Source organism: Bos javanicus, chromosome 10 (genome assembly GCF_032452875.1).
Source record: "Bos javanicus breed banteng chromosome 10, ARS-OSU_banteng_1.0, whole genome shotgun sequence".
NCBI classification, from domain to species: Eukaryota; Metazoa; Chordata; class Mammalia; order Artiodactyla; family Bovidae; genus Bos; species Bos javanicus.
Window position 1 is genome coordinate 58,317,258 of NC_083877.1, and position 21,219 is coordinate 58,338,476.

At 38.6% G+C, this 21,219-nt stretch overlaps 1 protein-coding gene across 7 annotated transcripts in view; it reads left to right on the plus strand.

Moving 5' to 3' along the window:
* Positions 1–21,219, plus strand: part of DMXL2 (Dmx like 2) — a 168,315-nt gene that overhangs the window by 53,697 nt on the left and 93,399 nt on the right. Inside the window, exon 1 of one of the 7 annotated variants that reach the window (XM_061428764.1) lies at positions 11,574–11,749. The exons of the other annotated variants lie outside the window; for them this stretch is intronic. The gene's annotated coding sequence lies outside the window, so the exon portion shown is untranslated. Of the gene's footprint in view, positions 1–11,573; positions 11,750–21,219 lie in introns of those variants that run through there. 7 annotated transcript variants of the gene reach the window in all.

Below are 21,219 nucleotides of genomic sequence, written 5' to 3' on the forward strand. Positions count from 1 at the left end.
AATAATGACAGTTTTATTTCATCTCTCCTAACTCTTAAGTGTTTTAATGTCTTTTCCTTTTTTTACTCTAGTATCTAGAACCTCCAGGACAGTGTTGAGGAAAGGTCTGAGTTTGGTTATCTTTTCCTTGTTCCCAATATCAAAAGGACACCTTTCACAGGGTCACCATTAAGTATAATATTTACCATAGGTGCTTACTCTTTTTTAGATAAAAGAAGTTTCCTTCTTATTTGTAGATTGCTAGAATTTTAAAAATAGCAAATGTTGAATTTTAGCAAATACTTTTTCTGCATTTAATGATATTGTCATTATTTTCTTATTTTCTTTATTAGTGAGATGAAATTTGTTGGACTTATTTATATAAATCTTGTGTTTTTGAAATAATCTCAACTTGATTGTAATGTGTTGTCCTTGATGGATTTGCTTTGCTGATGTTTTATTTAGGATTTAGGAGAGCTGTCTGTTAGAGTGAGACTTGGCAAATATTTTTTCCTTTTTTGTACAGGTATACCTGGTTTTATTGTGCTTTGTTTTATTGGGCTTTGCAGTTAATGTGTTTTTTAGCACTTTGAAGGTTTGTGTCAACCCTGTGTTGTCAGATGATGGTTAGTGTTTTTTTAGCAATAAAATATTTTTAAATTAAGCTGTGTACATTTTGAAAGCTGTAATGCCACTGCACGCTGAGTAAACTACTGTACAGTGCAAATGGAGCTTCCGTGTGCACCAGGAAACCTGAAAATTCGTGTGGACTCCCTTTATTGTGATAGTATTTGCATAATTGTGGTGGTCTGGAGCTAACTCTGTAATATCTCTGAGATGGCCTGTAATGATTTTGATTTCAGTGTCATGCTGGCCTCATAAAATTGGATATATATTTTTAAAATATAGTCAATAGAATGGGTTTCTGCAAGGTTGGTGTTTTATTCTTAAATGTACTGGTGAAGCCATCTGGACCAGGAGTTTCCTTTGTGGGATTCAATTTTTTAAATAGTTATAGGGCTGTTCAGATTTTATATTTCTTTTTTATGTCAGTTTTAGTAAATTAGATTTATATGGAATTTTTTCAGATTTATTGGTGTAAAATTGTGCAAAACGTCTTTTTAATATATATATGTGATGATTTTTTTCATCTTACTAAGAATTTATCAATTTTATAAATCTTTTCAAAGAACTGACTTTTGGTTTTGTAGGCTTACACATTGTATGTCTGTTTACTCTTTTATTAATTTGTTTGGTTCTGTTTTGTCCTCAAACTTTTTTAGATGGATGTTCAGCATTTTTTGTTTCTTTGCTTTTTTCAGCATTTGTTGTTTCTAATGTGTACATTTAACAGTAGAGATGTCCCTTTAAGCTTAGCTTTATCCCATAAGGTTTTTTATTATGCAATTTTTGACATGTATTATTTTCATTATGATTCTAAATACAAATTTTTCTAATTTTCAGTGTGGTTCATTTTTTGATTCATGGGTTGTCCAGAGTATGGATTAGAGCCTGGTTCAATTATGTTGGGTGGTGGTGGATGGCATAGAAGTGTTTTCTTGGTGGTGACAACTTTTATTTTGTGTTACTAAGTAAACTTACAAGTAATTGGTTGTTAAAATAATAACCAGCGATAGTGTTATAATAGTGACTACTAGTAGTTGACAGTTCAGTTCAGTTCAGTCGCTCAGTCGTGTCCGACTCTTTGCGACCCCATGAATCGCAGCACGCCAGGCCTCCCTGTCTATCACCTACTCCCGGAGTTCACCCAGACTCAGGTCCATCGAGTCAGTGATGCCATCCAGCCATCTCATCCTCTGTCATCCCCTTCTCCTTCTGCCCCCAATCCCTCCCAGCATCAGAGTCTTTTCCAATGAGTCAACTCTTCGCATGAGGTAGCCAAAGTACTGGAGTTTCAGCTTTACCATCATTCCTTCCCAAGAAATCCCAGGGCTGATCTCCTTCAGAATGGACTGGTTTGATCTCCTTGCAGTCCAAGGGACTCTCAAGAGTCTTCTCCAACACCACACTTCAAAAGCATCAATTCTTCGGCGCTCAGCTTTCTTTATAGTCCAACTCTCACATCCATACATGACCACTGGAAAAACCATAGCCTTGACTAGATGGACCTTTCTTGGCAAAGTAATGTCTCTGCTTTTTAATATGCTGTCTAGGTTGGTCATAACTTTCCTTCCAAGGAGTAAGCGTCTTTTGATTTCATGGCTGCACTCACCATCTGCAGTGATTTTGGAACCCCAAAAATAAAGTCAGCCACTGTTTCCCCATGTATTTGCCATGAAGTGATGGGACCAGATGCCATAATCTTCGTTTTCTGAATGTTGAGCTTTAAGCCAACTTTTTCACTCTCCTCTTTCACTTTCATCAAAAGGCTCTTTAGTTCTTCACTTTCTGCCATAAGGGTTGTGTCATCTGCATATCTGAAGTTATTGATATTTCTCCCAGCAATCTTGATTCCAGCTTGTGCTTCCTCCAGCCCAGTGTTTCTCGTGATGTACTCTGCATATAAGTTAAATAAGTAGGGTGACAATATACAGCCTTGACATACTCCTTTTCCTATTTGGAACCAGTATGTTGTTCCATGTCCAGTTCTAACTGTTGCTTCCTGACCTGCATACAGGTTTCTCAAGAGGCAGGTCAGGTGGTGTGGTATTCCCATCTCTTTCAGAATTTTCCACAGTTTATTGTGATCATTTCTGTTTGTTTCTTCTTTGGTTCTTTTATGTCTTTGGTAAACATTTCTTGCATCTTCTCAAGCTTTGCTTCTGTTCTTTTCCAGAGATCCTGGATCATCTTCACTGTCATTATTTTCTGGAAGATTGCCAGTCTCTACTTCATTTAGTTGTTTTTCTGGGGTTTATCTTGTCCCTTCATCTGGGACATAACTTTCTGCTTTTTCATGGTTATTGATATTCTGTAATTGGTTTTGTTTTAGTTGCTGTGGGATTGTGGTTCTTCTCACTTCTTCTGTCTGCTCTCTGGTAGAGGAGGCTAAGAGGCTTGTGTAAGCTTTCTGATGGGAGGGACTGATGGTGGGGAAAACTGGGTCTTTCTCTGGTGGGCAGGACCTTGCTCAGTAAAGCTTTAATCCAGTCATCTGCTGATGGTTGAAGATGGGCTCTCTCACTGGTAGTTTTTTGGCCTGAGGCGACCCAGCCCTTGGGGCTTGTTGTTGTTGTTGTTCAGTCCCTCAGTCGTGTCCAGATCTTTGAAACCCCTTTGACTGCAGCACGCCAAGCTTCCCTGTCTTTCACCATCTTCCAGAGGTTGCTCAAACTCATGTCCATTGAGTCAGTAATGCCATCCAACCATCTCATCCTCTGTCATCCCCATCTCCTCCTGTCTTCAGTCTTTGCCAGCATCAGGGTCTTTTCTAGTGAGTCAGCTCTTCGCATCAGGTGGCCAAAGAATTGGAGCTTTAGCGTCAGCATCAGTGCTTTCAGTGAATATTCAAGACTGATTTCCTGTAGGAGTGACTGGTTTGATCTCCTTGTAGTCCAAGAGACTCTCAAGAGTCTTCTCCAGCACCATCAAAAGCATCAGTTCTTTGGCACTCAGTTTTCCGGTCCAAGTCTCACATCCATACATCACTACTGCAAAAACCATAGTTTTGACTATACACTTACCTTGGCAAAGTGATGCCTCTGTGTCTTAATATGCAGTCTAGGTTGGTCCTAGTTTTTCTTCCAAACGCAAGTGTCTTTTACTTTCATGGCTGCAGTCACCATCTGCAGTGATTTTGCAGCCCAAGGAAATAAAATCTGTCACTGTTTCTATTGCTTCCCCATCTATTTACCATGAAATAAGTATCATGGGACTGGATGCCATGATGATCTTCCTTTTTGAATGTTGAGTTTTAAGCCAGCTTTTTCACTTTCCTCTTTCACTTTCATCAAGAGGCTCTTTAGTTCTTCTTCGTTTTCTGCCATAAGAGTGGTGTCATCTGCATATCTGAAGTTACTGATATTTCTCCCAACAGTGTTGGTTCCAGCTTGTGCTTCATCCAGCCTGTCATTTTGCATGATGTACTCTGCATAGAAGTTAAATAAGCAGGGTGACAGTATACAACCTTGATGTACTCCTTTCCCAATTGAACCCGTCTGTTGTTCCATGTCCAGTTCTGTCTGGTTGGTTCTTGACCTGCATACAGGTTTCACAAGAGGCAGAGAAGGGGTCTGGTATTCCCATCTTGTTAAAAATTCTCCAAAGCTTTGTTCCACACAGTCAAAGGCTGTAGTGTAGTCAGTGAGACAGAAGTAGATGTTTTTCTGGAATTCTCTTGCTTTTTCTATGATCCAGCGGATGTTGGCAATTTGATCTCTGGTTCCTCTGCTTTTCTAAATCCAGCTTGAACATCTGAAAGTTCTCAGTTCACATACTGTTGAAGCCTAGTTTGAAGAATTTGAGCATTACTTCGCTAGCATGTGAGATGAGTGCAGTTGTGCGGTAGTATGAACATTCTTTGGCGTTGCCGTTCTTTGATATTGGAATGAAAACTGACCTTTTCCAGTCCTGTGGCCACTGCTGAGTTTTCCAAATTTGCTGGCCTATTGAATGCAGCACTTTCACAGCATCCTCTTTTAGGATTTGGAATTACTCAGCTGGAATTTCATCACTTCCACTAGCTTTGTTCATAGTGATGCTTCCTAAGGCTCACTTGACTTCCCATTCCAGGATGTCTGGCTATAGGTGAGTGATCACACCACCATGGATATCTGGGTCATTAAGATTGTTTTTGTATAGTTCTTCTATGTATTCTTACACTTCTTAGTATCTTCTGCTTCTGTTAGGTCTGTACCATTTCTGTCCTTTATTGTGCCCATTTTTACATGAAATGTTCCCTTGGTATCTCTAATTTTCTTGAAGAAATCTCTAGTCTTTCCCACTCTGTTCTTTTCCTCTCTTTCTTTTCATTGTCCACTTAAGAAGGCTTTCTTATCTCTCCTTGCTGTTCTTTGGAACTTTGCGTTCAGATGGCTGTGTTTTTCCTTTTCTCCTTTACTTTTTCCTTCTTTTTTCTCAGCTATTTGTAAGGCCTCCTCAGACAACCATTTTGCCTTTTTGTGTTTCTTTTTCTTGGGGATGGTTTTGATCATGGCTGCCTGTACAGTGTTACAAATCTCTGTCCATAGTTCTTCAGGCAGTCTGTCTATCAGATCAAATTCCTTGAATCTATTTGTTACTTCCACTGTGTAATTGTAAGGGGTATGATTTAGTTCATACCTGAATGGTCTAGTGGTTTTCCCTACATTCTTCAATTTAATCTGCATTTGGCAATAAGAAGTTCATGATCTAAGCCCCAGTCAGCTCCCGGTCTTGTTTTTGCTGACCATATAGAGCTTCTCCATCTTTGGCTGCAAAGAATATAATCATCTGATTTCAGTATTGTCCATATGGTGATGCCATGTGTAGAGTTGTCTCTTGTGTTGGAAGAGGGTGTTTGCTGTGACCAGTACATTCTCTTGGCAAAACTCTGTTACCTTTGCCCTGCTTCACTTTGTACTCCAAGGCCAAATTGCCTGTTACTCCAGGTATCTCTTGAATTCCTGCTTTTGCATTCCAGTTCCCTGTGATAAAAAGGACATCATTTTTTTTTTTTTTTTTTGGTGTTAGTTCTAGAAGGTCTTGTAGGTCTTAATAGAACTGTTCAGCTTCTTCGGCATTAGTGTTTGGGGCATGTTCTTGGATTTCTGTGATACTGAATAGTTTGCCTTTGAAGCGAACTGAGATCATTCTGTCATTTTTGAGATTGCACCCAAGTACTGCATTTTGGACTCTTATATGAGGCATCTCCATTTCTTCTAAGGTATTATTGCCACAGTATTATAATGTTCATCTGAATTAAATTAACCCTTTCTGGTCCATTTTAGTTCACTGATTCCTAAAATGGCAGTGTTCACTCTTGCCATCTCCTGTTTGACCACTTCCAATTTGCCTTGATTCATGGACCTAACATTCCAGGTTCCCATGCAGTATTGTTCTTTACAGCATTGGACTTTACTTTTCACCACCAGACACATAGACAACTTGGCATTGTTTCTGCTTGGGTCAGCCTCTTCATTTCTTCTGGAGCTGTTTCTCCACTCTTCTCCAGTAGCATATTGGACGCCTACTGACCTGGAGAGTTCATCTTTCATTGTCATATCTTTTTGCCTTTTCATACTGTTCATGGAGTTCTTAAAGCAAGAATGCTGAATTGGCTTGCCATTCCCTTCTCCAGTGGACCATGTTTTGTCAGAATCTCCACTATGACCTGTTTTGGGTATCCATACATGGCATGGCTCATAGTTTCATTGAGTTAGACAAGGCTGTGATTCATGTGATCAGTTTGGTTAGTTTTCTGTGATTGTAGTTTTTATTCTGTCTTCCCTCTGATGGATGAGTATAAGAGCCTTGTGGAAGCTTCCTGATGGGAGAAACTGGCTGTGGGAAAAACTGGATCTTACTCTGCTGGACAAGTCATGCTCAGTAAATCTTTAAACCACCTCACCTTGGCTTCTTAGTCTTTGGATGTGGGTTATCTTTTTTTCCCTAGGTACCAAGCGTCCTCCTGTTGATGGTTGTGATTTTGATGCCCTCGCAGGAGGACATGAGTGCATGCTGTTCTACTTGAACATCATGTTGAACCCTAAGCTAATATCTATATTTTTTAATGTGTGGTAAATTAAATTTGTGGAGGGCTTACGAGTATTTTAACTTTTTATCTAAGCTAGAGTCTTACTTATTAAAGAGCCCTTCCCCCCAGGACATACCCAAGTAAATCTTCAGCTTAATAATTGTTTTTTTTAATTTTGTTTCCTTGATAGGTTTATTTAAATTCTGTGTGTGTTTCCAGATAAAATTTGAAATTATTTGTTCTAGTTCTGTGAAAAATGCCATTGATATTTTGATAGGGATTGCATTGAATCTGCAGACTGCTCTGAGACCTAATCACTGGACTGACAGGGAATTCCAAGTATGAACATTTTAGCAATATTAATTCTTCCAGTTTAGGGACACAGCATATCTTTCCATCTGTTTGTGTCATCTTCAGTTTGTTTCATCATTGTCTTAAACAGTTTTCTGAGTATAGGTCTTTTACTTCCTTAGGTAGGTTTATTCCTTGGTATTTTATTATTTTTGATATGGTGATAAATGGGATTATTTCCTTAATTTCTCTTTTTGATACTTGATTGTGACTTTTAGAAATGCAACGGATTTCTGTATATTAATTTTGTATCTGGCAACTTTACTGAATTCATTGACGAGTGCTATTAGTTTGTTGATAGTGTCTTAAGGGTTTTCTGTGAATAGTGTCATGTCATATGGAAACAGTGACAATTTGTATTCCTTTTATTTATTTTTCTTCTCTGATTGCTGTGGCTGGGACTTCCACAACTATATTGAATATGTGTGATTAGAGTGGACACCCTGTCTTGTTCCTTATCTTAGAGGAAATGCTTTCAGCTTTTCACTGTTCAGTATGAAGTTAACTTTGGGTTTGTCATATATGGCCTTTATTATTTAGAGGTAGGTTCTCTCTGTGTCCACTCTCTGTAGAGGTTTTAGTGTAAATGGCTGTTGAACTTTTTAAAAAGCTTTTTTTAATTTATTTTTTAATTGGAGGATAATTGCTTTACAATGTTGTGTTGGTTTCTTCTGTAGAATAGGACAAATCAGTCATAATTATATATATAAATCCCCTCCCTCTTAAGCATCTGTTCCCTCTTCCATCCCACCCCTCTAGGTAGTCACAGAGTGCCAGGTTGGGCTCCCTGTGTTATATAGCAGCCTTCCACCAGTGACCTATTTTACATATGATAGTGTATATATATCAGTGCTACTTTCTCAATTCATCCTACCCTCTCCTTTACCCATTGTGTACACAAGTCCATTCTCTAAGTCTACATCTCCTTTCCTTCTCTGTAAATAAGTTCATCAGTACAGTTTTTCTAGATTCCATGTATATGCATTGATACAGAATATTTGTCTTTCTCCTTCTGACTTACTTCACTCTGTATAACAGTGTCTATGTTCATCTCACTACAACTGGCTCAAATTCATTCCTTTTTATGGCTAAGTAATATTCTGTTGTATTTTTCTTTTTATATATCTTCTTTATCCATTCATCTGTCAGTGGACATCTAGGTTGCTTCCATGTCCTTGTTATTGTAAATACTGCTGAGATCAACATGAGGGTACATGTGTCTTTTTAATTGTGGTTTCCTAAGGGTATGGGCCCAGTAGTGGGATTGGTGGGTCATATGGCAGTTTTATTCTTAGTTTCTTAAGGAATTTCCATACTGTTCTCCAGAGTGGCTTTATCAACTTATATTCCTACCAGTAGTGCAGTAGGGATTCCCTTTTCTCCACATCCTCTCCAGCATTTACAGTTTTTTTTTTTTTTCTTTTGATGATTGTCATTCTGAATGGTAGGAGGTGATACCTCATTGTAGTTTTGATTTACATTTCTCTAATAATGAGCAATGTTGAGCATCTTTGCAAGTATTTATTGGCCATCTGTATGTCTCCTATGGAGAAATGTCTTTTTAAAAGCTTTTTCTACATCTATTGAGATGATCATATGGCTCTTATACTTCCTTTATTAATGTGATATATCACATTGATGTGCAGATACTGAAAAATCCTTGCATCCCTGGGATAAATCCCATTTGGTTATGATATATGAGACATTTAATATACTGTTGAATTTGGTTTGCTAATATTTTGTTGAAGATTTTTGCATCTATATTCATCAATGATATTGGCCTGTATTTTTTGTGTGTGTGTGTGATGTCCTTGTCTTGTTTGGGTGTCAGGGTGATATGCTGGCCTCATAGAATAAGTTTGGAATTATTCCTTCCTCTGCAGTTTTTTGGAATAGTTTCATAAGGAAAGGTGTTAAATCTTCTCTGAATGTTTGGTAGAATTCACCAGTGAAGCCATCTGGTCCTAAACTTTTGTTTGTTGGGAGTTTTAAAATTGCTGATTCAGTTTCATTATGGATAATTGGCCGGTTCACGTTTTCTATTTCTTCTTGTTCAGTTTCGGAAGGTTGTACCTTTCTAAGAGCTTGTCCATTTCTTCTAGGTTATCCAGTTTATTGGTATATAGTTGCTTAGAGTAGTCTCTTATGATCCTTTGTGTCTCTGTGGTGTCACTTATAACGTCTTCTCTTTCATTTCTGATTTTACTGATTTGGGCTCTCTGTGGTGTACACTGGAGAAGGCAATGGCAACCCACTCCAGTACTCTTGCCTGGAAAATCCCATGGACAGAGGAGCCTGGTAGGCTGCAGTCCATGGGGTCGCTAAGAGTCGGACACGTCTAAGTGACTTCACTTTGACTTTTCACTTTCATGCATTGGAGGAGGAAATGGCAACCCACTCCAGTGTTTTTGCCTGGAGAATCCCAGGGATGGGGGAGCCTGGTGGGCTGTCATCTATGGGGTTGCACAGAGTCGGACACGACTGAAGCAACTTAGCAGCAGTGGTGTACACACACACACACACACACACACACACACACACACACACAGTGAAATACAACCCAGCCATAAGAAAGAATGAAATTTTACCATTTGTAGCAATGTGGATGGACTTGGAGGGTATTATGCTAAGTTAAATAAGTCAGACGGACAAATACTGTATATCACTTATTATGTGGAATCTAAAAAATATAACAAACTAGTGAATTAAACAAAAAAAGCAGGCTCAGAAATTTAGAGAAAAACTATAAATATAGAGATAAATATAAATATTGACAACAGTGGTTAATGTGGGGAGTGAGAAATGGGGGAGGGGCAGTGTAAAGGTAGGGAATTTTGAAAAGGGGGTTATTATGGGATTATATGAAATCATGTGTATGAAACTTGAAAATTATATATCACTATAGATTTTAAAGGATCTTTCAGTATAAACAAATTCTGTTCATGTTTATGAAGTTCATATGTAAACACTTTGTAAAACAATTGATTACTTTTTAAACTTTGAAAGTAACTTAAAATATCTTGTTTTTTTCCAAAAACATTTTTCCTTAATAGAGGATTACCCATTGAGAAAAAAACTGGGCTTTCTTGGGGCTAGAGTGAGAAGAATTTTTGAAGAGGATGATTTTGGCAGGAAGGGAAGGAGCAGGCTACAGAATGTTCCCTGAAACTTTTCCTTTTCTTGAGAGTGCTTCTCTTTACCTAGATATACTGTTTTGGTTACTCAAAGATTGGCTTATTGACTCTTATTTTCCCTTTAACATGGAAATATCTTTACTTCTTTAGCACAATATATACTTATTATTAAGAGGAACATGCAAAGAAAATGAAAATCCCATGCCAAATAGCCCTACCCCAAGTAACAACAACAAAAAAAAGGCCACTGTTCTCTATTTAATATATATTCTTTTAGACTTTTTGATGCCTTTGTAAACTACACAGAAGTGTATGTGTATACATAGTCTTTAAGCTGATTTATTCACTTCATGTATCAAAGACTAATGTGTCAATACACATATATCTTTAAAGGCTACATAGTTTTCCATTATATGAATGAATGTATATCACAATTAATTTAACCAGATAAATATTAATGAACATTTAATAGTTCTAATTTTTTTCTGTTGCTATAAAGAATGAACATCCTTTTGTGTAAATCTTGTCCCTGTGTTTTTTTTAATAATCAACTCTATATGGTGTAATTATCTCATTAAGGTAATTAACCTAAAAGTTTTAATTAGCATAAAATGAAATTATATTTAAAATATACAGTTCAGATTATTTTAATAAATTTAGAGACCTGTGTAATCACCACCATGATCAAGTTATTGGACAGTTCCATCATCTCAGAAGGTTTCCTTTTACCTCTTCCCAATTAATCTTCACTCCTATTCTTAATCCCAGATAATAAATAGCTGCTCTCCTTTCTATCACATAGATTTGCCTTCATTAGAGTTGCATGTGAATGAAATTGTATAGTTGAATACTAGTATATATATCTATTGTGTCTGAATTCTTGAACTTAGCACAATATTCTGTGATTAATCTATGTTGTATGCATCAGTAATTTGTTCTTTTTATTTCTGAGTTGAATTCTATTACTTCAGTATTTCATAATTTGTTTATCCGTTTATCTGTTGATGGACATACAGGACATTTGGCGTTTTAGGCTAAAATAATCAAAGCTACTATGACCATTCATTTGCAAGTCTTTGTATAAACATTTTGTTTCTCATGGTTGGAAAAATACAGTAGCAGTGAAATTGGTGGATCATATGGTGCTTTACAAAGAGGTACCAAATACTTTCCACAGTTGTACCATTTTGCATGCTCACCAACAATTAAATAGTTTCAGTTGCTTCACTTGCTTGCCAACAGTTGATACCGTCAGCCTTTTTAATATTAGCCATTGTAATAGTTTGTGTCGGTGGTATCTTACTGTTGTTTTCATATGCATTTCTCTGACTTCTAATGATGTTGAGCACATGTTTATTGGGTGTCTGTATCCTTTGGTTGGTAAAGTGTTTATTTGCCTTTGCCAGTTTAAAAACATTGGGTTGGTTTTCTGATCATTACAGAATTGTAAGAGTTCTTTGTAAATTTAGTATAATTGAAAGATAAAGGAGAGCAGGAAGATGATGAAGAAATAGGATGGTGAGACTACTTTCTCCCCCACAAATTCATCGAAAGATCATTTGAATGCTGAACAAATTCCACAAAACAACTTCTGAATGCTGGCGGAGGACACCAGCCACCCAGAAAGGCATCCCATTCTCTTCAAAAGGAGGTAGGACAAAATATAAGAGAAAAAGAGAGACAAAAGAGTTAGACACAGAGACTCGTCCTGGGGAAGGAGTCATGAAGGAGGAGAAGTTTCTAAACACCAGGAAACCCTTTCACCGGCGGGTCTGTGGGGAGTTTTGGAATCTCAGAGGGCAACATAACCAGGAGGGAAAAAAAAAAAAACAAACACCCCCACATATTACTAACCTAACTGCAACTCCCAGCAGAGAAGTAGCACAGACGCTTGCGTCCACCAGCGGCGAGCTGGGGCTGAACAGGGAGGCGCCAGCTACATGCTTAGGGTAAGGACAGGGCCTGAATGCCCTGAGGACAATCTTAGGGAGCTAACATGAGATAGCATCCAATCTGTGGGATAGCCAGAGAGAAAAAGAAAATGAGAGAGAGAACTTTACCGGGAAAAGCTCTAACCTGAGGCACGGCCTGGCCCACTCACAGAACAAAGGACTGAGCAAATAGCAGAGGAGAGCTAGCTGGCTGCAGATTGGCCCCTCCACCCACTGGAGGCAGAGAGGCAGGTGGGTGACAGCCAGAGCCAGAAGGCAAGGGGCAATCTCGCGCCCGGAGATGGTACCCTCTACCAAACTGCGAGTGGGCTCCCAGTTGCTAACCAAGTCTTCCTGGGATCCTAGATGGTTGACATCTGCCAGGAGGGTCGCAGTCAGAGATCAGCTCCCCAGAGGAGACACACAGCACACCTGAGATGGCGCTCCCGGGAAACTGAGTGACTGGGACCTGGGAGGTGATGACGCACCACCCACTTGGGGAGAATGTGCTTGCCAAGCACTTGGTTGCCTGAGCTGCTTGGACCTGGGAAGGCCACAAAACTCAGGCTCAAACGAGTCTGTGCCTTCGTGGAGTACCCAAGAACCCAAACCTGAGTGGCTTAGACTTGGGAAGTGCATGCAACCCAGGGCCTGCTTTTGACAGTTCCCCTGCAGAGCAACTTGGAGCCTGAGCAGTATAGACTGAGAAAGCACACACATGAGCAGGGGCAAACCCAGCATGGTCCGGATACTGTGAGCACTCCCCAGATACAGTGATGTTTGTTTGCAGTGTTCCTCCCTCCCCACAGCACAACTGAACAAGTGAGCCTAAATAAATGACCACCTTCGCTCCCTTGTGTCAGGGTGGAAATTAGACATTGAGTTCAGTTCAGTTCAGTTCAGTCGCTCAGTTGTGTCCGACTCTTTGTGACCCCACGAATCGCAGCACGCCAGGCCTCCCTGTCCATCACCAGCTCCCAGAGTTCACTCAGACTCACGTCCATCGAGTCAGTGATGCCATCCAGCCATCTCATCCTCTGTTGTCCCCTTCTCCTCCTTCCCCCAATCCCTCCCAGCATCAGAGTCTTTTCCAGTGAGTCAACTCTTCGCATGAGGTGGCCAAAGTACTGGAGTTTCAGCTTCAGCATCATTCCTTCCAAAGAAATCCCAGGGCTGATCACCTTCAGAATGGAGTGGTTGGATTTCCTTGCAGTCCAAGGGACTCTCAAGAGTCTTCTCCAACACCACAGTTCAAAAGCATCAATTCTTCAGTGCTCAGCCTTCTTCACACTCCAACTCTCACATCCATACATGACCACTGGAAAAATCATAGCCTTGACTAGATGCTGAAGAGACTTGCAAACAGAAGAAGCCAAATTAAACAAAGAAGAGGGAACTGCTTTGGAAGTGACAGGTGCAACAGATTAAAATCGTGTAGTTAGCACTGATTACATTGGAAGGGGCCTGTAGACCTTAAGAAGAAGTATAAGCTGGAATAAGAAACTATCTGAAACTGAACTGACCCCACACTGCTCTCAGAAGCTCCAGAGAAATCCCTGTATATATTTCACTATTATCATTTTTTAATTTAAAATTAAAAAAATTTTTTTTAAGTTCTTTATTACTCCTTTAATTTTAATTTTTAAAACCTACTATTACCTTGCCAAAAAAAGACCATATTTTAAAGCAAATTTCATATATATGTATTTTATAATTTTTGCAATTTTTTTTTAATATTGTATTTTTGAAAGTCTAATCTCTACTCTGGATTTTTAATCTTTGCTTTTTGGTATTTGTTATCAATTTTGTACCTTTAGGAATCCAATCTTCAGTTACCCACTTTTACTTAGGAGTGTAATTACTGGCTTGATTGTTTTCTCCCCTTTTGACTTTCCTTTTTCTCCGCCAGGTCACCTCTATCTCCTCCCTCCCCCTTCTCTTCTCTACTTAACTCTTTGAATCTCTTTGGGTGTTCTGGGCTGTGGAGAACAGTAGGGAACTGGTTACTGGCTAGATTGGTCTCTTTACTTTTGACTCCCCTTGTGATCCCCCAGGTCACCTCTATCGCCTTCCTCCCCCTTCTCTTCTCTGTGTAACTCCATGAACCTCTCTGAGTGTTCCAGACTGTGGAGAGCAAATAGGGAATTGATTACTGGCTAGCTTGCTCTCTCCCCTTTTGATTCCTCCTCTTCTCCTCCTCGTCACCTCTAACTCCCTCCTCCCTCTTCTCTTCTCCATGTAACTCAACCTCTCTGGGTGTCCCTCACTGTGGAGAATCTTTCCACCATTAACCTAGATGTTTATCATCAGTGCCGAATGGATGGAGAGGTCTTGAGGCTACTGTAAGAATAAGATTGCAAACCAGAAGCAGGAGGCTCAAATCCAAAACTTGAGAATACCAGAAAACTCCTGACTCCAGGAAACATTAATCAACAAGAGCTCATCCAAGAGCCTCCATACCTACACTGAAACCAAGCTCCACCCAAGAGCCAACAGGTTTCAGAGCAAGACGTACCAAGCTAATTCTCCAACAACACAGGGACATAACCCTGAGCATTAAAATACAGGCAGCCAAAAGTCACACCAAACCCATAGACACCTCAAAACTCACTACTGGACACTTCACTGCACTCCAGCGAGAAGAGATCCAGCTCCACCCATCAGAACACCCACGCAAGCTTCTATAACCAGGAAACCTTGACAAGCCACTTGTCCAGTCCCACCCATAGGGAGGAACCTCCACAATAAAGAGGAACCACAAACTTCCAGCCTACAGAAAGGGCACCCCAAACACAGCAATGTAAACAAGATGAAAAGGCAGAGAAATATTCATCAGGTAAAGGAGCATGATAAATGTCTACCAAACCAAACAAAAGAGGAAGAGATAGGGAGTCTATCTGAAAAAGAATTCAGAATAATGATAATAAAAATGATCCAAAATCTTGAAAACAAAATGGAGTTACAGATAAATAGTCTGGAAACAAGGACTGAGAAGATGCAAGAAAAGTTTAACAAGGACTTAGAAGAAATAAAAATGAGTCAGTCAATAATGGATAATGCAATAACTGAGATCAAAAGCACTCTGGAGGGAACCAATAGTAGAATAACGGAGGCAGAAGATAGGATAAGTGAGGTGGAAGATAGAATGGTGGAAATAAGTGAAGCAGACAGGAAAAAAGAAAAAAGAATTAAATGAAGACAACCTCAGAGACCTCTGTACAATGTTAAACACCCCAACATTCAAATCATAGGAGTCCTAGAAGAAGAAGACAAAAAGAAAGGCCATGAGAAAATTCTTGAGATAATAGTTGAAAACTTCCCAAAATTGGGGAAGGAAATAGCTACCCAAGCCCAAGAAACCCAGAGAGTCCCAAACAGGATAAACCCAAGACGAAACACCTCCAAGACACATATTATTCAAATTAATAAAGATCAAACACAAAGAACAAATATTAAAAGCAGCAAGGGAAAAACAACAAATAACACACAAGGGGATTTCCATAAGGATAACGGCTAATCTTTCAATAGAAACTTCAGGCCAGAAGGGAATGGCAGGACATATTTAAGTGATGAAACAGAAGAACCTACAACCCAGATTATAGTACCCATCGAGGATCTCATTCAAATATGAAGGAGAAATCAAAAGCTTTACAGACAAGCAAAAGCTGAGAGAATTCAGGACCACCAAACCAGCTCTTCAACAAATGCTAAAGCATCTTCTCTAGACAGGAAACACAGAAAAGGTTTATAAACTCGAACCCAAAACAACAAAGTAAATGGCAATGGGATCATACTTATCAATAATTACCTTAAATGTAAATGGGTTGAATGCCCCAACCAAAAGACAAAGACTGGCTGAAAGGTTACAAAAACAAAACCCTTATATATGCCATCTACAAGAGACCTGCCTCAAAACAAGGGACACATACAGACTGAAAGTAAAGGCCTGGAAAAAGATATTTCATGCAATTGGAGACCAAAATAAAGCAGGAGTAGCAATACTCACATCAGATAAAATAGACTTTGAAATAAAGGCCGTGAAAAGAGACAAAGAAGGACACTATATAATGATCAAAGGATCAATCCAAGAAGAAGAAATAACAATTATATATGCACCCAACATATGAGCACTGCAATATGTAAGGCAAATGCTAACAGGTATGAAAGGGGAAATTAACAGTAACACCATAGTAGTGGGAGACTTTAATACTCCATTCACACTGACGGATAGATCAACTAAACAGAAAATTAGCAAGGAGACGTGAACTTTAAATGATACAAAGGACCAGTTAGGCCTAATTGATATCTATAGAACATTTCACCCTAAAACAATGAATTTCACCTTTTTCTCAAGTGCACACAGAAACTTTTCCAGGATAGATCACATCTTGGGCCATAAATTTAGCCTTGGTAAATTCAAAAGTTAAAAAATTGAAATCATCTCAAGCATCTTTTCTGATCACAATGTGGTAAGATTAGATGTCAACTACAGGAAAAAAAAAAAACTATTAAAAATACAAACATATGGAGGCTACATAGCACACTTCGAAATAACCAACAAATCACAAGAAATTAAAAAAATCAAAATATGCATAGAAATGAATGAAAATGAAAACAACAACCCAAAACCTATGGGATTCAGTAAAAGCAGTGCTATGGGGAAGGTTCATAGCAATACAAGCTTACCTCAAGAAACAGGAGAAAAATCAAATAACCTAACTCTATACCTAAAGCAACTAGAAAGAGAAGAACCACCCCAGGGATAGTAGAAGGAAAGAAATCTTAAAAATAAATGCAAAAGAAACAAAGGAGACCATAGCAAAAATCAACAAACCTAAAAGCTGGGTTTTTGAGAAGATAAACCATTTGCCACACTCATCAAGAAAAAAAGGGAGAATAATGAAATCAACAAAATCAGAAATGAAAATGGAGAAATCACAACAGATAAAACAGAAATACAAAGGATCAGAAGAGACTACAATTAGCAAGTATATGCCAATAAAATGGGCAACTTGGAAGAAATGGACAAATTCTTAGAAAAGTATAACTTTCCAAAACTGAATCAGGAAGAAATAGAAAATCTTAACAGACCCATCACAAACATGGAAATCAAAACTGTAATCAAAAATCTTCCAACAAATAAAAGCCCAGGACCAGATGGCTTCACAGCTTAATTCTACCAAAAATTTAGAGAAGAGCTAACACCTATCCTACTCAGACTCTTCCAGAAAATTGCAGAGGAAGGTAAACTTCCAAACTCATTCTATGAGGCCACCATCATCCTAATATGAAAACCAGACAAAGATGCCACAGAAAAAGAAAACTACAGGCCAGTATCACTGATGAACATAGATGCAAAAATCCTTAACAAAATTCTAGCAAAAAGAATCCAACAACATATTAAAAAGATCATACATCATGACCAAGTGGGCTTTATCCCAGGGATGCAAGGATTCTTCACCATTTGTAAATCAATCAATGTGATATACCACATTAACAAATTGAAAGATAAAAACCGTATGATTATCTCAATAGTTGCAGAGAAAGCCTTTGACAAAATTCAGTGTCCATTTATGATAAAAACCTTCCAGACAGCAGGCATAGAAGGAACATACCTCAACATAATAAAAGCCATATATAATAAACCCACAGTAAACATTATCCTCAGTGGTGAAAAATTGAAAGCATTTCCCCTAAAGTCAGGAACAAGACAAAGATGCCCACTCTCACCACTACTATTTAACATAGTTTTGAAAATTTTAGCCACAGCAATCAGAGAAGAAAAAGAAAAGGAATCCAGATTGGAAAAGAAGTAAAATTCTAACTGTTTGCAGATGACGTGATCCTTTACGTAGAAAACCCTAAAGACTCCACCGGAAAATTACTAGAGCTAATCAATGAATAAAGTAAAGTTGCAGGATATAAAATCAACACACAGAAATCCCTTGCATTCATATACACTAACAATGAGAAAGCAGAAAGAGAAATTAAGGAAACAATTCCATTTACCATTGTAACAAAAAGAATAAAATACTTAGGAATAAAGTTACCTAAAGAAACAAAAGACCTATATGTAGAAAACTATAAAACACTGATGAAAGGAATCAAAGATGACACAAATATATGGAGAAATATACCATGTTCATGGATCGGAAGAATCAATACAGTGAAAATGAGTATACTACCCAAAGCGATCTATAGATTCAATGCAATCCCTATCAAGCTACCAATGGTATTTTTCACAGAACTAGAACAAATAATTTCACAATTTATATGGAAATACAAAAACCTTTGAATAGCCAAAGCAGTCTTAAGAAAGAAGAGGAACTGGAGGAATCAACCTGTCTGACTTCAGACTACACTACAAAGCTACAGTCATCAGGACAGTATGGTACTGGCACAAAGACAGAAATATAGATCAGTGGAACAAAATAGAAAGCCCAGAGATAAATCCACACACATATGGGCACCTTATTTTTGACAAAGGAGGCAAATGGAGAATGGAGAAAAAGACAGTCTCTTTAACAGTGGTGCTGGCCAACCACTTGTAAAAGAATGAAACTAGAGCACTTTTTAACACCATACACAAAAATAAGCTCAAAATGGATTAAAGATGTAAATATAAGACCGGAAACTATAAAACTCCTAGAGGAAAACATAGGCAAAACACTCTGTGACATAAATCACAACAGGATCCTCTATGACCCACCTCCCAGAGTAATGGAAATAAAAGCAAAAATAAACAAATGGGACCTAATTAAACTGAAAAACTTTTGCACTATGAAGGAAACTATAAGCAAGGTGAAAAGACAGCCTTAAGAATGGAAGAAAATAATAGCAAATGAAGCGACTGACAATTAATCTCAAAAATAAACAAGCAACTCCTGCAGCTCAATTCCAGAAAAATAAGGGACCCAATCAAAAAGTGGGCCAAAGAACTAAACAGACATTTCTCCGAAGAAGACATACAAATGGCTAATAAACACATGAAAAGATGCTCAACATCACTCATTATCAGAGAAATGCAAATCAAAACCACAGTGAGGTACCATCTCACACCAGTCAGAATGGCTGCTATCAAAAAGTCTACAAACAATAAATGCTGGAGAGGTTGAGGAGAAAAGGGAACCCTGTTACACTGTTGGTGGGAATGCAAACTAATACAGCCACTATGTAGAACAGTGTGGAGATTCCTTAAAAAAATGGAAATAGAACTGCCATACGACCCAGCAATCCCACTGCTGGGCATACACACTGAGGAAACCAGAAGGGAAAGAGACACATGTACCCCAATGTTCATCGCAGCACTGTTTATAATAGCCAGGACATGGAAGCAACCTAGATGTCCATTGGCAGACAAATGGATAAGAAAGCAGTGGTACATATACACAATGGAATATTACTCAGCTATTAAAAAGAATGCATTAGAATCAGTTCTAATGAGGTGGATGAAACTCGAGCCTATTTTACAGAGCGAAGTAAGTCATAAAGAAAAACACCCAATACAGTATATTAACGCATACATATGGAATTTAGAAAGATGGTAACGATGACCCTATATGCGAGGTAGCAAAAGAGACACAGAGGTAAAGAACAGACTTTTGGACTCTGTGGGAGAAGGTAAGGGTGGGATGATTTGAGAGAATAGCATTGAAACATGTATATTATCCTATGTGAAATAGATTGCCAGTCCAGGTTTGATGCATGAGACCGGGTGCTCAGGGCTGGTGCACTGGGTTGACCCTGAGGGATGGGATGGGGAGGGAGGTGGGAGGGGGGGTTCAGGATGGGGAACACATGTACACCCATGGCTGATTCATGTAAATGTATGGCAAAAGCCACTACAATATAGTAAAGTAATTAACCTCCAATTAAAATAAATGAATTTTAAAAAATTTGAAAAAAGAAAGATAAATGTAGATATTTCCTCCCAGATTATGACTTGCTTTTTTATTTTTTTTTAAATGGTGTCTTTTGATGTATGTTGTTCAGTCACTCAGTTGTGTCCAAGTCTTTGTGATCGCATGGACTGCAGCTTGCCAGACTTCCCTGTCCTTTACCATCTCCTGGAGTTTGCTCAAACTCATGTCCATTGAGTTGGTTGTGCCATCCAACAAGTTTGTCTTTTGTCGTCCCCTTCTCCTCCTGCCTTTGATCTATCTCTGCATCAGGGTCTTTTCCAGTGAGTCAGCTCTTCTCATTATGTGGCCAAAGTATTGGAGCTTCAGCTTCAGCATGAGTCCTTCCAGTGAATATTCAGGGTAGATTTCCTTTGGGATTGACTGGTTTGATCTCCTTGCTGTCCAAGGGACTCTCAAGAATCTTCTTCAGCACCACAGTTCGAAGGCATCAATTCTTTGGCACTCAGCCGTTTTTTAATTGTCCTGCTCTCATATTTGTGCATGACTACTGAAAAAACCATAAGTTTAACTGTACAGACCTTTGCAGGCAAAATAATATCTTTGCTTTTTAATACGCTATCTAGGTTTGTCTTGCTTTTCTTCTAAGGAGCAAGCATCTTTTAATTTCATGGCTGCAGTCACCATCCACAGTGATTTTGGAATCCAAGAAAATAAAGCCTGTCACTGTTTCCATTTTTTCTCCATCTATTTGCCATGAAGTGGTGGGACCATATACCATGATCTTTTGATGTGTTGGATTTTGAAGAAATCCAAGAATTTTTTAAATATTGGTTTGTGCTTTTTATGGCCTAGATTAAAAAAATTCTTTGTCATTAAATGCAAATCAAAACCACTATGAGGTACCATTTCACACCAGTCAGAATGGCTGCGATCCAAAAGTCTACAAATAATAAATGCTGGAGAGGGTGTGGAGAAAAGGGAACCCTCTTACACTGTTGGTGGGAATGCAAACTAGTACAGCCACTATGGAGAACAGTGTGGAGATTCCTTAAAAAACTGGAAATAGAACTGCCTTATGATCCAGTAATCCCACTGCTGGGCATACACACTGAGGAAACCAGAAGGGAAAGAGACACGTGTACCCCAATGTTCATCACAGCACTGTTTATAATAGCCAGGACATGGAAGCAACCTAGATGTCCATCAGCAGATGAATGGATAAGAAAGCAGTGGTACATATACACAATGGAGTATTACTCAGCCATTAAAAAGAAAACATTTGAATCAGTTCTAATGAGGTGGATGAAACTGGAGCCTATTATACAGAG